Genomic DNA, 19,515 nt, shown 5'->3' on the forward strand with positions numbered 1-19,515 from the left:
GTAAGGCCCCTGGGCCCTAGGCCCTGGGTGAGGGACTCAGGACCTGTGTTGTCCTTTGACAAGCCTGGAACTAAGTAACAGCACTGCTCTCAGAGGATCCCAGGTCATCTGAGCTGCTCTGTGAGCGCCGTCACGGGCATGGCTAAACTCAGGAGAGGAAGCTGTAAGGCAGCTGACAGTGCATTCAGGGGCCTCGGCTGGTGGCAGATCCCGGGGACAGCCCTGGAGAGGCAGGGGCCCCTCACAGCAGGCACCGGCAGTCCTGTGTCCTTTACTGGCTCCTCTCAGGTGTCTCCAGAACAGGGGCATAAGCCATCACTCATAGGCCACATCCAGGCTGGGACAGTGAGTGCCTGGAGTCCAGGCCACAGGTACCATGCTGGGCAAGGGCCAGGAGGGGCTGTGACATTGTCACAAGACCCACCCCAGAGTTGCCTCTCCTGTCCCCTCCCCACTTTCTCCACGCACCAGCCCACCCCCCACTGCCCAGGGCTCAGAAGTGGGTCCTGGTTTCCTCTCACCTTGCTTGAGCCTGCCCAGTGGCTGGTACGTAGCTGTGGTGACCATCAGCCAGGTCACCCACCTGTGTGAAACTCTGGGTGGGACAAAGCCCGGGGCCTTCCCAAGCCCTTCCCTCCCTGGCTGCAGTGTCCAGCTCAGCCGGCCATGCCTGACTGGTGTCCTGCTCAGTCCTCATGCAGGTCACAGTCCTCCGAGGCCCTCAAGGATCACTCATGTGACAGCGCAGGGTCCCCGGCACTGTCACCTGTCAGCTGCCACTCGTGCGTTGCCTCCTTAGACAGCAAGCTCATTGATTGTGGCAAATACTTCCTGCCATTGCCAACTCTGTGTCCAGCAGGACTCTCACTGACAGGGACATAAGCCGATCCCAGCAGGCAGACCAAAATAAACACCACAACGATGCTAAGGAGATGCTAAGGAACAGAGAGACTGAGTAACCTGCCCAAGGTCACACAGCAGTAAGGCGTTGAGCTGCAATACTGGGGAAGCACCTCCTCCATTCACCCACAAGCTCTGGTGCTGTTGTGAAAACCCAAGGGAGCACAGAGAGGACGCAGGTCACCAGATGCCCCATCCTTCCCCATTTGCAGCCTATCTTGCAGGCTAGGAATGCAGGTGGCACTGTCTCCCATAGACACCTGTCCCTGCCTGCAGACATGCAGAAGTGACAGCCACAGTGGTGCTGGGCGTCAACACCCAGAGAGGGGTGGGGGATGCAGGACAACCCAGCAGGACTATGTAAACAAACACTTAACCATGACCAATGAGGCCCAGGGAAAGGGAGACAGAGAGGTGGGAGTGGGGCAAGGGGAACCACCAGTGAGCCACAGGCAGTTGGCACAGGGTGACCAGGGCAGGGACCAGAGGTCAGCTGAAGCCCAAGTCAGCCCAGGGCAGGATGTGGACTAATCCCAGGCAGCCCTCTGAGAACCTTCCAGAACCTTCCACCCTTTCTTTGACAACATGAGAAGTCACTCTCCTCCATGCAGGGTCTGTGTCAGTGGTCACCAGAACCCAATGACAGGTAAACACAAAAGGGTATTGACAAAACCCGGGGTGCCCAGAAGGCTGCCCCTTCGGCCCCTGGCCTTTCTGGGGGGAATGGCCTCCACCCATGAGCCTGTTATCAGAACTGTTAGGGTCAGAGCCTGGGCCCAGGTGGCCCTAACCAGCCAGGCTCAGCCACTGTCCTTAAAAGCCAATTAAACAGCTAAGTAACATTAAAAAGCAGACAGAAGAGTCATTCAGTGCAGCCACATTGGGAAGAGGGACAAAGTGGTCCACAGACTCCCAAGTCTGTCCTCAGGGTCCAGACATGAGGTTCAGGCTTAAACAGAGGGCAGGAGGTGTGCATTCCTAAGCAGTCCTGGTCGAGGTGTGGTCCTGCCCGTCACTGACCCATCACTGTCAGCTCCAGTCTCTCCTGCAAGGTGGTCTGACAAGTTCTCAGAACTCTGTGAGATCTCTCTGGGAGATAAGCTCCCCCTCTGGCTGGCACCAGGCTTCAGCCTTTCCCTTTCCTGGTATGAGACTCCTGCAGAAATTCCAGTGCATTGTGGTCCACCAGTCTGAGGGCTGAAGGGAGAGGCACACTGTCTCTTCAGAATATCTGCACTTCTGTAAGGATGATTACATCTCCTGGGGGCCCTATAGCTGGAAGGGCCTGGGCTAGGGCTAGCCTGGGCAAGGTGATGCTTGGCTCCTGGGCTAGGCACTGTGGCCACATCCATAGACAGAGAGGACCCTGGACCTAGGGCAGACCTGAGGCTCCCCTCAGTGGTCATGGGTTGGGAAGCAGAAGGCCAGGAGATCTCCCCATGTTATATATGACAGAGATCACACACACACACACACACACACACACACACACACACACACACACACACACACCTCTGCACAAATCTAAACACACTTAAAACATGCCATATGAGCATGCACATGAGACACACACATCCACGTGACCATATACCGTCAGTGTAGTATTCTCAATGGTTCCTGAAGATTGTCCCCCAGCCCCCTTCCCCATCTCATAGGGGACACAGGCACAGGGCTAAGGGACTTGCTGGCCAATGGAGATGACCTTAAATCACTGTGGTGGTGCTGGGCCTTCCCAGTCCCTGTCCTGGGGTGAGGACTGCAGTCCCCACAGGGCAAGCATCTTTTTTTTTTTTTTTTTTTTTTTTTTTTTTTTTGGTTTTTCGAGACAGGGTTTCTCTGTGTAGCTTTGCGCCTTTCCTGGAACTCACTTGGTAGCCCAGGCTGGCCTCGAACTCATAGAGATCCGCCGGCCTCTGCCTCCCGAGTGCTGGGATTAAAGGCGTGCGCCACCACCGCCCGGCCAGGGCAAGCATCTTTACAAGACAAAGAGCAGCTCAAACCGAATCGTAATCTCCGCCCTCAAGACACTTGATCCCACAAGTCAGCTGTCCTGGCTTCTGTGTCTGCCCCACTGCTGTGACCCTGTGGGGTGCCAGCCCCAAAGGGGCAAGGCTCTGGGCCACTCAGGTGACAGGTTTGTGTGCCTTGAGCACCAAGAATGTTGGCTCAGTAAGGGCCCCTCCCTGGACAGGCCCTGCCGCCACCACTTGCAGGTCCAAGGCTCAGACCCTGAACTTTCCTAAGGCTCTCGGTACTTTATCTTTCATCCATTCACATTTTGGGATCAAAGGGCCTTGCCCTCAGCAGGCTCCCATGACTTCTCAACAGCCCACAGTCCCCAGTGACCTCATTTTCCAGGTCTTCTATTCTAGCGGTTGTGCCTCCCCAGAGAGGGTGATGAGCAGGGAACATGAACCCCATGACCCACACCATTTCCAGCCAGCCTCTGTGCTCCCCAGAAGTTGGCAGCCACCTCTGCCCATGGTTGCCACGGAAGCTGGACTGTGTTAGATTACACCTGGGAAGGATGCCACTCCTCTTTGTGACTGGATTTAGGAGAGCTTGTCCAGAGACTTTCTCGCCCACATCCTTTTCTAGAGGCTTGCAGGAGGAAGCAGGCTATTTAATCATATTTATTTGTGTGTACATGTTTTTTTTTTTTTCTTCCACCATGTGGGTCCCAGGAATTGAACTCAGGTCCTTGGGCTTGGCAGCAAGTGCTTTTATTTCTCACAGGCCCACAAGTAGACTATTTAAAGGAACCCTATGGGACAATCTGTTATTGTCTCACTCATTTCACAGGGATCGAAAGATGCCTCAAGTATAACTACTGAAGAGCCTTGGTGGAAGAGCCTATCAGAGGACAGAGAGGTCCACAGATAATGACTATGGACAGGGCTGTCTCTCAGGGTCTTGCTGTTCGGGATCACACTGGCTGGGGCAGCTGAAGACTGTGCTGAGCTACCTCAGTCTTACACAAAGTCAGCCCGCCCCATATTTGGCAACTCACTTTTCCTGAGTTTTCTGCTTTTTTCTCTGAGACTGTGAAGTGGCCCCAGGGCCTTTGCACAGCCTGTCCTGACTGGCCAAGTCAGCCTGTCTTAGCCGGCTCCTATGTCTTAGGCTACGTATGGGCTTAGGTCCATTCTGGGAGGTCAAGGATAAAGCACTCTGGCCAATACAGCCTTCTGCTGTGACCCAGCACTCTCTTCAATCCCTCTGTCCTTGAGGGCCATCCTATGCCCTGGCCATCCTGGCAACCCCAGGACCTCACCTGGGGCTATAACATGCCAGGTGTGGCTTGAGAGAGAGCATCTTCTCTACTCCCTGCCTCAGGCACTCCTCTGCTCATCCCTGATCTGAAGCTGGGTCAAGAGGCAGGAGGTGTGTGTGCAGGGGTCCGGGGATGGATAGGCTCTCTCTGGGCAGCCTTGCTCTTCCCATGCTCCCCGCCTCCCATGGCCCTGGAGCGGGGCAAAGCTCTGGTGCTATCCACTCCCTGCCATCTGTACCTTGCCCCAGCCTCTGCACAGAACTAGGTCAGTGGAAATGCAAGCTAACAATACTCTGAGGCCCAGGCCTCTAGGGAGGAGGCTTTCCTGGAAGCATCGATCTGTTCTCTGGGCACTGAGGGATGCCGGGCCCACAGTGAGAAGGTCCTTCCATCTCTGGGTACCAGCCATCTGCTTTCCCAGGATGCATGCTGGGACCTGGGCAGATACACCTAGTGGCAACCCCTGCCAAGGCCTGTTCAAAGGCCAATGCGACACTGGCTGTCACAGGGCCCTGGTCATTGTCCCCTCCCCACATGACCATCTTGGGCATAGTGGGCCAGAGACTTCTCAGAAGACACCCGTGGACACTAGAGGAGAGTGGCTGGTCCTGGAGGACAGGCAGGGTCCCCACCCACCTTTCTGACCTTGCCAAGAGGAAGAAAGGTCGCAGCTTCTTGCAGACACCAGAGCCTGGTTGTGTCACCACCCCACGCTGGCTGTGTCCCATTGTGCTCAGAAGCAGCCACAGCCTGATGATCACCTGGCTGGTACCTTAGGATGTCAGTGGGAAGCCTGGGTGAAAGGCCATGTGAGGTGGCCGGGACAGGCCACAAGATACGGACCACATACTTGTGTAAGGGTGCAGGTGCACCTATGTGTGTGTGGGTGTTAGGGCCAGAGGATGACATTAAACATCTTCCCCAAGCTCTCCTGACCTTGTCGGTCGTATGAGACAGGGTCTCTCTCTCTGAACCTGGAGCTTTCTCGTCCATTCAGTTAGGTTGGCTGGCCAGCAAGCCCCCAGGACCCTCCTGTTTCTGTCTCCCCAGTGCTGGGATCACAGGCCTGCACGCCGCCATGGTGCTGGGGATAAGCATTCATGTTGCTCAGCTTGCATGGCCAGTACTTTACCCATGGGGCCATTTCCTTCCCAGCCCTAAACTGTCTTTATGGTTCTCAGCTCTGCCCATGTCCCCACAGGGCAGGTGAGCAAAGGCTTGTTTCTCCACTTGATTCTGACCCGAGATGTTGAGTGAGCAATCAAGGTCACACAGGACAGGCAGCCTCTTTTCTCCCGACTACGTGCCCCATGTCTGATGCCGGCACCTTCTCCATAGAAACAGAAGGAAGCCCACTGAATACCAGCTGGCTATTTCAGTTCGACATATTGGCCACCCTGCCTTTGCCTCTTAGTCAAAAGAGCCACAGACTGAGGCTTAGTTGGACATGTAGGGGGTCTTATGCCCTAGGGGGTCCCCAGAAATAGCAACTAATTTTCTGAGCTGCTGAACTCCTGGTGAGGGGCAGGTTTGAACCTTCAGCAAGGCGGCCCACCTTTCTCTGAGCCTCTTCATCTGCACCACGGGGTAGAGCTTGGGTCTGTGGCAGGGACAGGGCAGCAGAGCCTGTATCCCTGTCCTCCTGCTGTGGGACTTGCTCCCTAAATAGCCCATGGGGTAGGGGGAGCAGGTGGTCCTGAAGAACCAATCCTTTGCCTGGCCCATGTCTCTTGCTAATTCACTATGTTGTCCAAGAACTTTCTGGAAGGACATTGCATGGAGTAGAGCGAAACAAAAACGCAGCCCTGTGCTAACGGCCTTGTTTGGGGAGCTTCTCCACTCAGGACACTCTGGGAGGGGAAAGGTGGGCATGCAAGGGCCTTGGCTTTAGTCACCTGAGGGCTGGGCTTCCTGCCATTATGTCTGTGTCACAAGCCACCCAGTGACTAAGGGCCCCGATGCCAGCTCCAGCTTGCCCATCCTCCTGTGCTGATTTAGGAAATGTTCACAACACAAAGAACCAGAAATGAAAGCAGTTGGCTATGACTGAGCAGATGCTTCCAGAATGGGAGGAACTCAGGACACTCCTGCTACAGAAAGGGACAGTGTCCAGGGGGGTTGCCCTCACAAGGCCCAGGACCACAGGACAGCTTGGAGGTGCTATGGTCAGCCACATCGTCATACTGTGGCTTTTTTTTTTTTAATGGTTTTTTGAGACAGGGTTTCTCTGTATAGCTTTGGAGCCTGTCCTGGAACTCACTCTGTAGACCAGGTTGGCCTCGAACTCACAGAGATCCCCCTGCCTCTGCCTCCCAAGTGCTGTGATTAAAGGCATGCACCACCAAGCCCAGCGTAAACACTGTGGTTTTTCAAGTCTGGCTTCTGAGTGTGACTCAGTGGCACCACAGCCTCAGAGAGCTGAAAACACAGTAGAAGACACATAGGCTCACACTTGTGTTCAGCAGCCCTATTCACAAGAAGCTGAGGTGGTGGAAAGTGGGCCAAAAAAACCCACAACACATACCCATTGGGGGTATGATATGCACACATTGTACACACACACACACACACACACACACACACACACACACACACACACACCAGTTTCACACTACTATAATGAACTCACTGAGGTGATTCACTTACGAAGAGAAAAAGGCTTATCAGCAGAGAGCCCTGGAGACGGCAGTCTAGGACCGTGCAGCCATTTTGCTTTGGATTGCAGTGGGCATGGCATACTGTGGCAAGAGGGTGACTGGAGAGGACAAGGTCCCAAAGTCCCCTTCAAGAGCATGTCCCAGTGACTTGAGGGCCTCCCAAAGGACTCCCTCATAGGGTCCATAGCATCATCAATAAGTACCTAGAGCCTGAGGACCAAACTTGTAACACAGGGACCTTGGAGGAAAGCACCCCCCAATAGTGTATATAGAATGAAATATATGTAATACATAACATGAAGTACAACTCAGTTATGAACAGGGACGAGACACAGATACACCCTGTAACACAGACAAAAGGCTACACACTGTGTGACTCATGACAAGAGACACCCAGAACACGTGAGTTCACTCCCACGTGAGTCCCTGGGGAAGATGCAAAGAGCCGGTTGTGCAGTGCGAGGGGGTGCTGGGGGAGTGACTACTAGTGAGTGTGGGCTTCTTTTTCGGGTGACACACCTCCATGAAGGCTACCTTACCCTAGGGGGAGGGGTGGGACACTACAAACGTTCACTTTTAAATGGCTTTACCTGGAAAAGAGGATGGGCATATTTCTATTACAGTTAAAACTGGGGCCTGAGAGTGGGCGCTGACGGCACTCAGGACAGCCGGTGTGGCCTCTGCATGGCTCACCTCTTTCTATGAGTGTGTGTGCACGTGTGTGTATGGGTTTGCAGAACGTGCTTGTGTGATGTGTAGAGGCTGCTGTTGAGTGTTTGTTCAGTCACTCCCCACCTTATTTTTTGAGGCAGGGTCTCCCTCTGATCCAGGAGCTCACTGATTCAGCAAGGCTGGCTACCTGGTAGGTCCCAGGTATCTGCTTGTCTATGACCCCCCGCCCCTAGTGCTGGGGTATTACAATTATGTTCCACCACACCCAGCTTTTCAACAGAGGTTCTGGGAATTTGAACTCAGGGCCTCATGCTTACCCAGCAAGCCCTTTACGATCCGAGCCATCTCCCCAGGCCTCACCCCTTAAGGCCAGCCACCGCAGACCCAGCAGTCAGGCCTCTCCGCCTGCTCAGTTGCCCAGGAGCCAGGCAAGCCCAGTTTATAACCAGTCTGGCTTTCCAGTCCCAGCACAAGCTCTGGGGTCTGCTGGGTGACACAGTGGTGCCTACAAACCCCGGCCAACACCCCCCTGTCCCTCAGTTCCCCTCAAACAAAAGCAGGACTCTGGGAGAGGTAGCGGCTCCAAAGGGCCCTTTGTTCTCTGCTGTCCCTGACTCAAATGGTGGCAGCTTTCTGACTGGACCACACTTGTAATAACCAAGTCTCCATTTCATATTAATTAGAGGCAAATGAGGCAGAGCAGCTAGCTGGTGCGGGCTGAAGCAGACTCGGGAGTAAATGCAGTTCTGCCGACAGAGCGTGAGGAGGCATCAAGACCGTGGCTCTTCCAAAGCCAGTGAACAGAGCTCTGGGACTGTGAGCACCCAGAGAGCCGGTGACCCACAGTCAGGGTGGAAGAGACAGGTTTGGGCTCTGGGTGCCTGCAGCATAGTCATGCCTGCCCACGTTGGGAAGCCTCATGCTTGTGACAGTGGCAGCCCCTCCAGGAAGGCACTTTGAGGTTCTGAAAGGAGTGTGGTCATGTGAAAAGGGGCTCACTATCAAAGCACCAACAGCTGGCACAGGGCAAGTTCACAGTCACCTGTTGGCTCTGGCATTGCTGGACCATGAAGCAAGTCCATCACCCCAACCTGTCACCTCAGCTCAAGGGGAGCCCTGACTGTTCCCCATTTGTCCCTCCTGGGATTTCCTAGGAGTGGCCACAGAATCTTCAGGAACTTGGAACCTGACCTTTGGAGACTTCCTTAGCTTAGGGACAGCTGGTGTCCAACCTCAAGGTTATCTCTGCTTTTACTCATCTTTGGGGTTTGTTCTATGCTATATTAATTTAGGAAAGATAAAAAAAATGTGCACAAGTCAAGCCCAATGTCTGGGCAACCTGGGAGGGCATCCCAGGGGTGTTGTTATCAGGAGGAGGATTTCTAGGTAGCCAGGCCATCAGAATGGGCCTTCCAGGAGGAATGGGAACACTGAAAAAAAAAAATCGGCTTTATTTCTACTGAACATGACAGATAAAGGCAATTGTCTGTTCTCCTGGCAACACTCGGGAGCGAGAAACTGGCTGCTGTTAGAAGGGAACCAAACGCCTCCTTCCCTGCCACCTGCCAGCTGCCGATGGCGCCCACGATGGGGACAGGGATGTGGACATGAAAGGCAGGCTGGAGGGAAGCTTGCTGCTGAGATCCTGGGGAAGGGGAAGCAGAGTCCCAGGGTATGGAGGACTAGATGAGCCAGCTCTGTGTGGCTGCTGCCACAGAGTAAGGGCAGAGCTATCAGGGCTAGGCTGTTGGGGTACAGGAAGTCATGCAGGGAACCTCTCTGATCTTAGGTAGGGACAAGTGCACCATGACTTTCCTCATAGGGTACAACAATGTCCTGACAGGCAGCTGCAGACAGAGGTACCCACCCAAGCCTCGATGGCTCACCTCTATTATGTCTAAGCTACCAGGTTCATTGTCTCCTGAAGGGTCCTCCAGGTCAGGGTTAAATGCTTGGTTCCCAGGGAAAGTCCCATGGAACCTTCTGGAGATGACCCAAGGGAGAGGCTAGGTCATTGGAAAGTGTCTTCAGATGGCAGGTTTGGGAGAGAGGATTCTTACAAAATCTGGAGTCTGACTGTCCCTCTGCTCTGGTTGAAGAGGTGACTTATGGAACGCCGATGCCCCCCACCCTCACCAGACATCCAATCAGCTCCCTGACCTGATTGAGCCCAGCATGGATTTGAAACCTCCAGGGCTTGAGCTAAAGAGCCTTTTCTCCTCATGAAGCTAGCGGTCCCAGGTGTGTCACGGTGGTGTCGTGAGCTGAAGACACACACACACACACACACACACACACACACACACACACACACACACACGGTTTCTACAACATGCTTCCTTCTCCAGTTACAACTATATTTAGATAAGTTCACAATTTCAAAGAGAACAACCAGGAAGGCTCATGATAAACAAGAGAGAAGGAACATGTGCTGAGGACTGGTCCCTCATGGCCACTCCCGGGGACCTGAGGCCTGTATCTGTTTTCAGCACACTGGCTTTCTTTTCTTGCCTTGTTGCTGCCCATGCGTGCCTCTCTATCGGCCTTGACATGACAGGAAAAGTGAAGTCACTGTCTACTGTGAGATGTCTGTGATAAACGTGGGACTGTCCCCACATGCCACGTGAGCCAACTATTCTATGGTGGCCCAAGTCCACTAGGTGTTCCCAATCTAGTTCTGCCACTATGGATCTGGGGACAGTTTCAGAGCCTATAAGTTGGGGCTCAGTCCCACAAGATCCCTCCCTCATTTTCAGGGGCCAATCACAGTCTCAGGCTGTGACCTGGATCCCACAGACTGGCACACAAGGGATCCTGTGACCCCTTGTTGGTTTGTTTAGTTGCTAGAGAGGCTTTAAGTGCTGAGGAATGCAGCTGGCTTCCAGGGTTCTCAGTTGTAGTGCAAGAGGGCATGTGTTGCAGGGACCCAGAAAGTTCTCCTGAGCATTGGGTAGCTTAGCAACGGGACCCTGGGCTTCTCTTGTCCCTTATTGCCTGTCTGTAAATGACAAACCTGCTAATGTCATGTGTGTGATGTGGCTCCCCTTGGATTTAGACACATCAGTGACAAGGTTACTGAGCTCAGGTTCCATGGCCTGGGCCAGAGCCATCTGGCCAGGCAGGCTGGTTCTGGGCACTGGCTCTTGGAGCAATCCCCTAGCCTACTTGGGTCTCGGGTCACCTTGATGGTATTGGCTCGATGGGCAGTGATGACTGCTCACTGCCCCTCTCCCCACCTTGCTGTGGTTTCTTCTCGACTTGGCCAGAGGAAGAGCAAGTGTGTTCACTGGCATGTGCCACCCTGTAGGTGCTGCAGATGACTAATAAAAGATGAAAGATGGAGTCAGGGGTAGGGCTTAGGCAGGGGGCGGAGCACGCATGAAGCCTTGGGTTCCATCCTTAGTACCATTAACTAGGCCTGGTGATATGTGCTGGTAATACTAATACTGGGGCGGTGGAAGCAGGAATGTTAGGATTCAAAGTCATCCTCAGCTATACATTGAGTTTGAGGTAGCCTGGGCTACATGAGACCCTGTCTCCAAAATAAATAAATAAAAAGAATATAGCGCTTGTATGCAGAAGCACAATATTAGAGCCATTCCTGGGTGTGCAAGCTCTGGCTCCCATCCTCTCTGGCTGTCTCCCTCATCAGCACACTCCCTTCCTGATTCAAGTCCTGATGCTTCTCCTGAGGTACAGCCACCTGAAATAGCCACTTTTGTAGGTCAAAGACTGTTAAATGTTGCCAGTTGGATGTGACACACCCTGACAGCTCCTTGATCAGCACCCCGATTCCAACAAGCATTTTTCTTCCCTTCGGGACCTCCCAGAGACTCAGAGAACAGGCGTCACAGACCTCGATGGCCTCACCTCACACTGAGTCAAGCACTGTCAGAGACACAAGAATCAGCTCCTGGGACCAAGAGGAAGCTCTCAGTCCAGGAGGGGTGTGTGGGTGACTCCTGCTGGGAGTGGAGGCAGGGGACAAGCACAAAGCAGGAATGCAGTCTGGGCTGTGAGGTACCCAGGAGGCAGAGCTGGTTGGGAGGCTCAGGGCCCAGCACAGAGGGGACAGGACTGACCATGAGGGTGGAAAAGGGGCCCTGACTTCTCCAGGCCCTGTACCAGGTCTCCAGTGTCCAGCTATGAGGCCTGAGTAAGCTCTTTAAATCAGGGGTGCCTGTTGTTCAGGTGGAGGTTGGAGCTGGGAGCTTCTTAGTACCCAGGGCCAGGGAGGCCTCTGCCAGGTAGGTCACACAGTAGGGCCACAGTTGACAGGAGGAGGGGACATGTGTGTACCACTGGGAAGAAGGTTCAGCTGTGAGGCATTTCTGTTGCCAAGCCTCCTACAGCGAAGTGTTAGGTCAGTCTGACAGGAGGCAGGTCTGGGTCCAGGTGATTTTAAAGCTACAAAATGAGCCAACTCAGGGATACAAAGGTTCGAACCAAGACCAAAGTCTGCAGAATGAGTCGGTGTTTGCATCCAGTGGAGCAGGAGGCTGGCACCCAAGGCTACCTCCCATGGGGCTCCAATGAGCGGCAGGACCCCGTCAGTCTCCAACTCAGGTCTCTCTTGCTGGAGACTTTTGCATGCCTGGGACTTGGTAATTAAGTCACAAAACACGAGCCTGGTACTTGGAGAAGAATGCCAAGGAATGAGAAGCTTATGAGGACATAATCTGGTGCGATTGTCAAGGCTCCTGAGCAGCGTGCACATGTCTGAGTTAAATCAGCCCACATCCACACGACCATCTCCATCACAAGACTCAGACTACTTTGTCTGCAATAAAAACGTGGCCCAGGTACGGGGCAGAAGATTCCAGAGACCTGGTACGTCCCCAAAGCTCCCTGGGGCACTTATGTTAGAACTAATTTACCAAGCTTGGGGGACCACGTCAAGGTGAGCCAACTTCATGCTGGGAGCAGGGAGCACACCCAGTTTGCAGCTGACCCCAGTGGCCAGTAGGAAGTAGATGAGGGAAGTCATGGCAGGCTCTTAGCCCTGTCGATGTATGTTCTCACCCCACATCCTTCTTCCTGTATCTCCCCTCATTCTTGCCCAGGAAGCCCCACTTTATGCACCTCGCCTGATCCTGGCACTGCTCTTGGTCTACACACCTGCCGTGGGTGGAGGTGAGCTCTCCTCAGTGGGCACATAGAATTTTAACACTTAGAGCCCAGCAGCCTGTAGAGGGGGGCCTTGCTGTGGGACGTGTCACTGTGGGCCTTGGGGGTTACAGCCTGTCCTGCTTCCTGTCTCTGCTCTGGATCTGTCCAGCTGTCAACAAGTAGCTTCACTCCTGCAGCCAAGAGCCATCCCAACCTCCATGCCTTCCCCACCGTGATAGACAGTATCCAAAACCATGAGTCAGGGCACGACCTTTCTAAGTTACTTCTTGATATCTGATCACAGTGACAAGAATACTATATCCCCTGTAATGGCACTGGGCTCCCACCTGGATGCTTCAGGACAGTCCTATCTGAAGGTTCCTCACCCAATATACCTGTAAGGCCCCTTTATCGTGGAACGCAATGTAACAGACTCTGGGTTCTGGGGATCAGGATAATGACATCTTGGGGACCAGAGTTGGCAGGTCCCAAAGGCCTCTCTACTCTGGAAGGATGTGACAGGGCTCAGAGTGGAGGCCGGGGTGGGGGTGGGGGCGATGGCACCTCTAGCTGCAGAGCCCTTCTCCTTACCTATCACACTGTCACCTTCCAGGCTGGTCCTAGCTGCCGCTGCCTGGGTGTGCCCAGTCTGGGCTGCCCCAGGTTGGTATGGGAATGGGCCAAACCTGGGCTGCCCCACATTAGAGGGCATCCTGGCCCTCAGGAGTGCTTAGCTCAGAGCTCACCCACGAGAAGTTTGATCCGGGGCTCAGAAGCTGGTCTGAAACCTCGCTATGACTCAGACATGCTCTTGTTCATTACCTGAGGCCTGGGGGACCAGAAGGGGAGAATTTTGAAGGCGCCATGAAGTAACCAGGAAATTGAGGTGAGGACATTTCACATATGAGGACTCCATTAGCCACTGCAACAGCATGTCCTGGAAGACAGAGCCCTGGGCTCTGCCTCTCCCTAGAGGGCACCAATCCCACCGTAAGGTTTACTCTTCTGATGTCATCTGAGCCCGATATCCCCCTAAAGTCCTGCTGGACATCAGGAGAGGGCACCAGCACACGTGTGTGTGTGTGTGTGTGTGTGTGTGTGTGTGTGTGTGTGTGTGTGTGTGTGTGTATGTCCATATGTGTGTGTATGTGTATGTGTGCATATGTCTATGTGTGTGTATGCACATGTGTGTGTGTGTGTGTATGTGTGTGTGAGAGAGAGATAGAGACAGAGAGACAGAGACAGAGACAGAGAGTGATTTTAGTCTATGTTGCCTGCTCCAGGCTCCCTGAGACCCAGGCAGTCACAGAGACATTCTGAGACCAACTTGCTATATGGTTTTGCCTTCAGGACACCTCCTCTGGGCTTCGAGGACTGTGGTTGCCAGTTAATTAAGTGGCACAGATGGCCTGCCAAGTGAGCAGCAACAATGGGCTGCCATCCTGTGGGAACGATGCTACCCATCCCCACCTCATTTTCTTTCTACCTGCTCCAAAGGACACCTAAGTGGCCTCAGGTGTGACATGACATCTGTGTGACACCCATCAGGCCTCAGTTTCCCCAACTGTAGTAGGATGGTGACAACACCCGCTCCACAGGCCATAGGGATCTGAGGAAGGCAGCAGGTGGGGGAGGCATTTTCCTGGCTCACATTTTCATATTGACCAGCCCTTCTCTGCCTTCCTGGGTGACCCTATTTCTGGGGTATTTGCATCCCATGGTGGTCTTGGATGGTCCTCAGAATGCCCTCCATACTGATCCCCATCTTACAGATAAGGAAACTGAGGCAAGACTTGCCCAGAAATCTGTCTAAGGCCACAGCAGGAACTCATGAGCTGGACAGGACTTGAGCCCTCTGGCTGAGCCAGGCCAGGGTACAGCCTGATGCCCCTGGCTGGGGACTCTGGCTGAGGAGTGGACATTGCTAGAGGATGGGGGCAGGGAAGTCTATCTTGGTGGGTGTTTGTGAATGTGATCAGCATATCGCTACAGGGACAGGTGAGCCCCACAAGAACAGCCAGCTAGCCCCTCCTCAGCACCTTCAGAACCATCTGGACCTGGTAGGACATGTCGGAGAATTGCTACCACAGCACAGTGGCCTCTGTGTCCTGTCCATGTCCAACCTACCCCAGACCTCCCTATCCAAGCAAGGGCCATCAGGGCCAGGAATTGCCCGTATTAGTCTCACTTAAGAAGAAGGAAGGGAGGGAGAGAGGGTGGGAGGGAGGGAGGAAGGGAGGGCGAGGGCGGGCGGGCTGGTCTGACTCCGCTGCACCCAGTGTCGTGGTGACAATGCTGCGTGTGACCGAGCATGACTGTCCACACGGCCAGAGCCCTGCGGCTTCCTGCCTGTCAGCATTCCAGGGATGCTGAGCAAACCACACAGACTGAGGATTCCCACACTGCCTGAGAGCTCAGCTGTGACTTCAGGTCAGAGTTCAAAAGTGAGACCTGGGATGGGGGAGCATCTGCTCTTCCCTCTTCCAGCTCTTGGGTGGTGCTGACACCCACCCCACCCTTCCATTTCTGGTTTGGGGCCCTCTTCTATCCTTTCAAGCGCTTCTCCTCACCACAGGACTGAGGGAGCACCCCATTCAGGGATGACCCCATCTTAGTACCTTCAACTGATAACCTCTGCAAAGGTCCCACTTCCAAAGGAAGCTCCCTGTGGCATCAATTTTGGGGATACTCTCCCATTTAAACAGACATCAAACAAATCAATGCAGCACCCCCCCCCACACACACACACACACATCTGGGCCCATTGTATACCCTTCTCACTGTGGAAGTAAAATCAGAAGTGCTTGCTGAGTCCTGGGGGCATGTGGGGAGCCTGGGGGCTCCTCCCTACTCCCCACACTTGGGTGTACATGGATCGCTATGCTGTCTCCCTTGATCCCCGTTGGGCTCCTGGGTTTCACAGTGCTGCTCCCCAGCCTTGGAAGAGGCAGTGGGGTCCCCTTCTCCAGCTCCAGGCTCTAAGCTGAGCTCTGGACCACAATGGGAAGGGGGGTCCCTGCCTTCCCTAATAGCCCATATGGCCCTGCGTTATGCTCTGAGTACCTCTGGATCTCCTGGGGGGAGGGGAAACCCAATTTATTTATTTACTACCCACCTCCACACACATCACCTGCCACCCTCCAAAACACCAGGAGGGCAGGCCTAGTGTGCCATGCTCCCCAGAACTTTGGCAGTGGTCCAGCACAGGGCATAGGATGGGTGCCCGGAAGTTCGGGGGGCCTGATGGGAAAGGAAGATGGAGGGAGGGAAAGAATATTTTGCTCAGTAGCCATATGTGGCCCTTGGTACTTTATCAAGCACACTGGACAGTTGCTCCAGAACAAGGAGAGATTTAGAGGTGGCCACACGTGTTGTGAGGGGCTCTGGGCTTCTCATCTATTCTTGGGACCCAGACTCTCCAGCCGGTTGGACTGGAGGGCAGGGACACAGAGTCAGTGGCACACAGCTGGGGAAGTGGATGAGGGCAGTGGGTCAACGCAGTGGGGCTGAGTGCCATCAAGGAGTGCAGCTAACCCATGTATGTCATCACCCCTGCTTGCACAGTCTCGAGCGTAGATACAGCAGAGCTCCCGGGTCTCGGGGAGGGCTGAGCTCAGCCTGTGACCCACAGACTTGGGGACAGCCCTCCCAAACTGGCAGGTGAGCTGCATTTGGGGTCTGGGCTAGGAAGGGGCAAGGCTGGAGAAGAGTGTGGGGTTGATGAAAAGCCACTTCCGCTCACTGAGAGATGACAAATGGATCCCTTGGCTCAAGCCACACTTCTAATTCTCCTGGCAAGTCTCACAGCAGGGCTCTCCTCATGATTCTCTCTCCAGAGAAGGGAAGAGATGGGACCAGATGCTAGCCCCGATCCAGCCCGAGGATGGGGGACCCCTTGGTTCCCTTGTTTGTGGGAGGGGGTATGTGTTACTCCAACCCCAGCGTTCTCTGGAGACACCCTGGCTCTCTCAGTGGGACAGCAGACTCCATGCCCTGCTCAGACTCTCCTAGCTGGTCTCCCATGGAGGGGCTCTGTGACCAGCCAGTCTGCCCCAGAAACAGCAGGCGACATCAAGTCATCTCTCCTTGTAGCAGGTCCTCAACCAGGGCGGCTCTTACCCCCTTTCACATCCAGGAGACATTTCTCAACACCTGGAGACATTTTGGGTTGTCACAACTGGGGGATGCTGTGGTACACAGCACAGACCCTAGCAGGCCCAAGTGCGTCCAAAACTACTGCCCCCGTCCCGTGCCTGAAGATCAGCGCTGTAAATGTCACCGCCTGGAGTGCCACTTCCATCCGCCAGCTTCCCTGAGGGCCCATGAGGGAGGCTTGAGGACCCTGTCCTCACAAGGAGAGGCTGTCCCACACTTACTTCGGATATCAGTGACAGGTTCTGGGATCCCCATGACCTGGGGGATTTGTAAGAAAGACTCGGGTCTCACTGGATGCTTCTGTGCCCTCAGTGCTGCTTATAGGAAAGGGACTGGGTGAAAATCCGCCACAGACTGAGAGGAAGACAAGCCCAGGAGGGGTTCTGACAGGATTCTTTCTGCGAATTAGGGATGGGGACCCTCCCAATATTGACCCATGTCAAGGTACAGAGGAAACTGCTGGCCAGGAAAGCCGAAGCCCCAACAAGCCTTTGACACTCAGAGCTGGAAGGCTGGCTTCCCTTGGGCTGTGAGGCTGTGCTTTCTCCCTAGTCCTTGGGGGCTAATCCTTAGGTGCTCAGCTTCTTCCAGAAGTCAAGGCTGAGAGGGTGTGGCCTAGACTATCACTGTAAAATAGAATGTTCTGGGCCAAAACTCCTCCCAAGAGCGAAGGGCAAAGTCCAGGCCTATCTTTGAGCTTAGAGTCAGGTTAGTGTCCTCTGCCTCCCTGGCCTCATGCAGCCCTGCCTCCATTTTGCGGGTTGGGAAACTGAGGCACACCGACTGTAGGGAGCCTGTCCAGGTTCTGAGCACTGAGGGAGGAGGGCTCTGCCTCCTGCTCTTTCACCCTGGGATCCTCAACTCCTCATACCCCACACTGTCAATTAGCCCATGCCAGGAGCAACCCCAATCTAGCTGTCTGTCAGCAAAACCTGGAACAGAAAGATCTTTAGACTACGGTATGAAAAAGGAAAGTGGGGCACACGCGTGTGTAAAACATACAATACAGGCACCAGCAGTGGAGGGTGAGGACACCTCTGGGACCACGTGAGTGGGGACCTGGGGTCTCAGTGGACGCTTTCCTTCTTGGAAAGCCTGGGGCTGCAGGCCTCTGGGCTTTCCCCTCCACCACTTCCGCTGCCTTGTTCTCTCCCAGCAGCCTCTGTCCCAGCCACCCATCCCGGCTGAGCTAGGTACCCCGCATGCATGGTTGCTAGGAGACGGTTGCTGAGAGTCACAACTCAGCTGGCAACGGAAAACACCCCCAGCCACACAGTTTGCCAGCCCATTTAGGGAGGCCTGTTTCCCTGTCCACTCGCCGCCTCGGCCCTGCGCAAACATTTCCAGCATTTTCCTTTACCTGACTCCTCGCTAGCACTTTGACACTCTCTCTGTTTAGTAAGGATTATGAAACAGAAGCATCTCCCCCACTTCTTTGTGGAAGGATGTGAAGTCTGCAGGGACACGTTGCTGCTGTGGGGGAGTCCTGTGTCTGGTCCCAGGTAGGCCTGGTGCTCTTCCCGGAGGAGGGGCGTCAGGTCTGGTCTCAGGAACTGGTTCTACATTCCCCAGCATGGCATCTGAACTATTAAGTTCAAGGAGGAGCAGGAGCTGGAGGGCTCCAGCCCCAGGACGGAGACTGGTCTGAGTTCATTGTGGGTGGTAGCAAGAGGGAAGACACTGTGGGCAGAGGCTAAGGCGATGGTCACTCACTCTTCCATTCACTTGTTAGGCCCTAAACCCAGAGACCCTGGGGAGGACCTTAGCTGGTCTTGGGATAGCCTGGCAGTCAGGCACGTGTGGGGGTGCCTTTTCTGACTGGCCCCATTGCAAGAGGCACTTGCTTCCGGGGCTCTGTGTTTTAGGGCTCCACTCACTGCATTTCTCACTTCCTACTTCTGACTATGTGGGGGATTGTACTCATCCATGCTCCGGAAGCTGGGTGTGGCCAGTGAGATGGGCTGGCAGCATTGTGCTCAGGAAAAGCCGGGAGCAACATGATGTTTCTCATGTTGTCTTCAATTCAGCTTCTGAGACCGACAGCTAGGGATTGTCCATTTGGTTGGGGCTCTGTCCACCCACGAGCAGTGGGAAACAGGGTCATGAAAGTGGGCAGGAAATCACCCTTTGGGCTTTTAAGCCGCTGTAAATGTGGGATTGCTTGTTACTGCAGCCTAATCCAGGCTTTCCTGACTAGTATAGGTTAGGCAGCTGTCAAACCTTACAAAGTGCCCTTCACAATGCCAATGTCACTGGCAGGGGAGACAAGTCTCAAAACGGAAGAAGGGCCTGGAAAGATGCCTTGGTGGTTAAGAGCACCTGCTGCCCAATCACGAGGACTATAGTCCAGATCTCAATGCCACTGTAGCAGGCCAGACTTCTCCCATACACCTGAAACTAGTTCCAAGGGGGACAGGCACAGCACCATTGAGGCTTGCTATCTTCCTTCCTTGCTGAGAAAATGTGAGGTCTGGGTCCAGCATGAGACCTTGCCTCAAAGGAAGAGGCCAAGAGTGCTAGAGAGGACCCCTTACGTTCTCTGACCCCCCACAGGCACACACATATGGAAGAGTCTGCAGCTAGCGGTGTGTGTATGTATATGTACGTATGTGTGAGTGTGTATTTGTTTATGTTTGTGTGTATGGGTGTGTATATGTGAGTGTGTCTACGTCTGTGTGTATATGTGTGAATGTGTGTGTGTGTGTGTGTGTGTGTGTGTGTGTGTGTGTGTGTGTGTGTGTGGTGTGT

At 54.2% G+C, this 19,515-nt stretch overlaps 1 protein-coding gene across 8 annotated transcripts in view; it reads right to left on the bottom strand.

The window, feature by feature from the left end:
* The window catches only part of Shank2 (SH3 and multiple ankyrin repeat domains 2), a 445,086-nt gene that overhangs the window by 90,395 nt on the left and 335,176 nt on the right, over window positions 1–19,515 (bottom strand). The gene's annotated exons all lie outside the window — the stretch shown is intronic.

Source organism: Peromyscus californicus, unplaced genomic scaffold (assembly GCF_007827085.1).
Source record: "Peromyscus californicus insignis strain IS unplaced genomic scaffold, ASM782708v3 Scaffold_4__1_contigs__length_199733344, whole genome shotgun sequence".
NCBI lineage: Eukaryota > Metazoa > Chordata > Mammalia > Rodentia > Cricetidae > Peromyscus > Peromyscus californicus.